Source organism: Lynx canadensis, chromosome B1 (genome assembly GCF_007474595.2).
Source record: "Lynx canadensis isolate LIC74 chromosome B1, mLynCan4.pri.v2, whole genome shotgun sequence".
Classification (NCBI taxonomy): domain Eukaryota; kingdom Metazoa; phylum Chordata; class Mammalia; order Carnivora; family Felidae; genus Lynx; species Lynx canadensis.
This window is the reverse complement of record NC_044306.2, coordinates 82,253,398-82,257,728: the sequence shown is the minus strand read 5'-3', so window position 1 is coordinate 82,257,728 and position 4,331 is coordinate 82,253,398. Positions and strand designations below refer to the sequence as shown.

Genomic DNA, 4,331 nt, shown 5'->3' with positions numbered 1-4,331 from the left:
TTTTCTGGATTTCCTACTATTATAGGTAATATTTTTATAAGAAACCCCAAATCTATAATTTTTTTTAATGTTTATTTATTTTGAGGGAGAGAGAGACAGAGTGCAAGTAGGGGAGGGACAGAGAGAGAGGGAGACGCAGAATCCAAAGCCAGCTCCAGGCTCTGAGCTGTCAACACAGAGCCCGATGCAGGGCTCTAACTCATGAACTGTGAGATCATGACCTGAGCTGAAGTCAGATGCTTTACTGACTGAGCCACCCAGGTGGCCCTAGAAACCCCAAATCTATAAAAGATAGTGCCCACCCTTGTCAATCCCTGACTGTCCCAACCCTACCCAACTGCTCTCCACCTGAGCTCTGAGTTGGGGATGGCTCAGTCTATCAATACATTTGAAGCTTCCTTCCCATGAGTGAACAGAATCCGGAATTCGTTTGTCCAGTGTTCCTGGAGGGAAATGGAGACCCCCAGGAATTCAGTTACCATTTCATCTGACTGGCCTCCTGCCCAGCTTCTGGTTTTCACCCTAGCTCCCTGTTGGGATAGGAGCCCAGCCCTGAACCCTGGCCAAAAAAGCTGTAGCTCTTGCTCCACTTAATTCTGGCCAATCCAGGAGATAAATCCTGCTAGCGGTACCACAACCACTACCCATCTCAACTTCCCCAGTTACTAGATTGTCTGCTTTAGCCCAGGAGACCTCCCAGAACTGAAGCTTAGATAACAGCTCAGATAATGGGATATCCAGCAAAACCTGAGAAACTCTCCCCCAGGCCTAACACATTAGCCTGCCAAAAGCCTTTACAAATGACTTCTTTACATTCACAAGTAGACTGACTAGAGATACAGCAACACGTTTTGCAGGCTAATTCACTGTATTGACCAAAAAAAGCCGCTGTAGCTTCAGAGGTAAAATGTATGTGCTATTAAATCATGGTGTGAGCACACACTTTTATGTCTCTACCCTTACATCATTGGAAAAATTGTGATCATATAACATCTTTGGGACTTGGTTTCCTCATCTGTAAACTGACTGGACAACTCTCAAGTCTGTTCAATTAAAATTCTAGATAAATTTCTTTACCAAGCAATTATATTCACTTTTTGGCCCCATCCTGTTTCTCCCATTGCATTCATACTGCTAAGTATAGCCCTGATCTCACGTTATTATTATTTTTTTAATAGGATAGAACAATCTTACTCTTCACAAAAAAGTTTTCAGTAAATGAGCTTTTCAGTGGAGAAGAGATAACATGAAAATGAGCCTGGAGCCACCAGGAGCAGTAGCTCAGCTCAGGGCCTAAGGTCCTCCTTGCCCAGGTGGTGAGGCAAGGGTGTATACTCCCCTTCCTTTATTAGCTTATCCTGCTGTGTCCTGATGCCACTCAGATGTTTCATCGTTTTCTGCTGAAGCAGACCTTCTACAAAATCATCAGATTCTATCTTGCACTCTCTCTTTGCATGGATACCACTGATTCCATGTATACATTCTATCTACTCTTTTCCAAAAGCATGACATTGACCTGGAATCTTGTGAGGCTGCTCAACACTTCGGATTGACATCCAATGATCTAAGTTAAGACCCAGCTTTTCTGCACGTCAAAGAAGGGCACGGTGTCCCTCTGTCGTGCCCTTGTCTCCTTGCTGGCCACTGCTACTGGATGATCTCTCCCACTATTTTATAGTTAGTTGTATGTGTGAGTTGTTTGTTTGTTGTTGTTGCTTTTTTTCCCCCTATGACTTCCTTGAAGACAGAGGTTTTGTCTTGCTTGGTCCTTGCAGCTGAGTGCAAACCAACACAAAATACTCCACTCCACACTTGAACAAAATTTGTGAAATAAGTTTTCTTTATAGTTCTTAACAGTTCCTTGTATCCTGAAAACATCATTTTCAGATAAAATTTGTCATTTTGAACATCAGAGCAACCTTAAGAATTTTGGCTATTTGATAGCAGGAAAAGGGAGGGGCATGGCAATTATTTTATGAATTAATAGAGTCTACCTTCCTCAAAAACAATTTAGGGCAGGTCACAGTGCCCCAGAATAAGCAAAAAGAGGGGGCAACTGGCAAACTTCACCTTACTGGTGCTCAGAAGCCCTGAAGCTATCTCCCCAGAGAGCAGGGCGAAATCAGCTCACAAGAATTCGTATGATAAGAACAGAGGCACCTGAAAAAGCACCAGAACATCAAGGCTTACAATAAAAGTGTCAGCCTCCTGGTGGAGCTTGAGCTGGGCTGCAATAATTTTCTCCCTGATGAACTGACTTCAAAGATTCCTTGGGTCACTTGAAGAACATTTGGTAAAATATGTAAATATTAGTTTCTCTTCTTACCTCTAGTAGAGAAAAAGTGCTTTGAGAGCCTAGCAGAGAAGAGAGCTGTTAAAAAATAATTTTCAGAAAATGGTAAAATCATGGCTCCCATACAGCCATTAAAATGAACATGGGTTATAGAGGTTTTTTTTTTTTTAATCATATGACATGAGGGAACCAGAGAGATGTTATAAACCAGTTCAAAGGAAAAGTCAAAGCAGCACAAATTCACAAGGATTAAAGGAACGTTGTAAATAGGGCCAAACTACTTTTTTCATGTGGCGGAGGAAGTAAATTAAAATCACTGCTGGATCAGACATAATATACGTATCTATCAGTTGCCTACCACTGTGGCAGAATAGCTCAAAGACATTGCACTGGGCTAGAATCTATCTTATCATCTGGAAGGGATTGCTATGCACAAGGCCGGCTTTCCATTGAAACGAAATGTTTTCTACAGAATTTACTTGACCCAGCTGCCCTAACAGCTTTCTTTAACATAACAGATGTTGCGGCCACGCTTTGGCAAGCAAATGACTGTCATGTCATAATTGAATCCTCTACCGGGATCTGAGATGCCAATATTTCATACTGCCTTTTAAAATGCCACACATGGCAGAAAAAAAAAAAAAAAAAACTTATTTTTTAAAGTTCCTTAGCAGCCTGACATTCTCTAGTAGATATTCTCTACCGCTGTGAAGAATCAGGACACAGGGTTTTCCTAATAAACAAGGTCAAATTATTTTCTCAAAAAGTAATACTGACTCTGCTCAAATCCTCAGATGAGTATTCATTTGAGACCCTAGGGTCTTGTGCCATAAATGGTGGAAGACAATTTGGGCCTGAGAAGGTTTGAAGGCTGGTGTTAACTATCACCAGGCTTTGTTCACACTTCCAATAACTGCTTCAGGAACAGCATCTCCCTGATTGGCCCACAGTATTTCTGTTGCTTTAGAACTGCTCCTGGGGTGCCTGGGTGGCTCAGTAGGTTAAGCATCCAACTTTGGCTCAGGTCATGATCTCATGGTCGTGAGTTTGAGCCCTGTGTCAGGCTTTGTGCTGACGGCTCGGAGCCTGGAGTCTGCTTCAGATTCTGTGTCTCCCTCTCTCTCTGCCCCTCCCCCACTCATATTCTCCCTCTCCCTCTCTTTCTCACTCTCTCTCTCTCTCTCTCTCAGAAATAAATAAACATTAAAAATTTTTTTAAAAAGGGGCGCCTGGGTGGTTCAGTCAGTTAAGCATCCGACTTTGGCTCAGGTCACGATCTCACGGTTTGTGAGTTTGAGCCCTGCGTCGGGCTCTGTGCTGACAGCTCGGAGCCTGGAGTCTGCTTCAGATTCTGTGTCTCCCTCTCTGACCCTCCCCCGTTCATACTCTGTCTCTCTGTGTCTCAAAAGTAAATAAACATTGAAAAAAAATTTTTTTTAATTGTTTTTAAAAATACAAAAAGAACTGCTCTCAGTGGTGTCTGTGCTTTCTCTTTTATGTCAGTTGCCCAACTGGTAGAAACAAAGGTACAGCCCTGCAAGGTAGACCTTAGATGCAAAGGGAGGAACAGATGAGGAAGCTGAGCTCTTCTTCCCTTTGTCCCCTTCCCCTAGCAATCAGTAACCTCACCCCTTCGCCATCTTCCTCCTGCACCACCATGGGGTTCTCCCCTTGTTATTCTACCTCAGCCCAGGCACTGAAGAGCCTTTGTTCACTATTCCAACTTGTTTTGCGGGCATATCTCTTCTTTGGGTTTCATCCCCTCAGCTCCCTCCAGGAGCTCCACTCTACTCCCTCCTAGTCTTGGCCCCTCCCTCTCCTCAGCAAGGTTTCTCTTATCTTTTTTTCCAGTCAAGGCAGCTGGCAGCTTTCCTCAGAATCTAAAGACTCATGTAATCTTGAGCGAGGCAAAGGCGGCTGGCAGGAGGGATTAGGATCCCCTTCTCTAAGCAGGGAGGAGGGTGGTTCCTAGAGAGCCAGGCACTCTGTAAACTACCAACGGGCTGCTTTGACCATAAAAGCAGTTCAGCCTGGCCTT

At 43.7% G+C, this 4,331-nt stretch overlaps 1 pseudogene; it reads right to left on the bottom strand.

Moving 5' to 3' along the window:
* Positions 1-1,286: 1,286 nt before the first annotated feature.
* Positions 1,287-3,952, bottom strand: LOC115512997 (annotated as a pseudogene).
* Between the last annotated feature and the right edge of the window lie 379 nt (positions 3,953-4,331).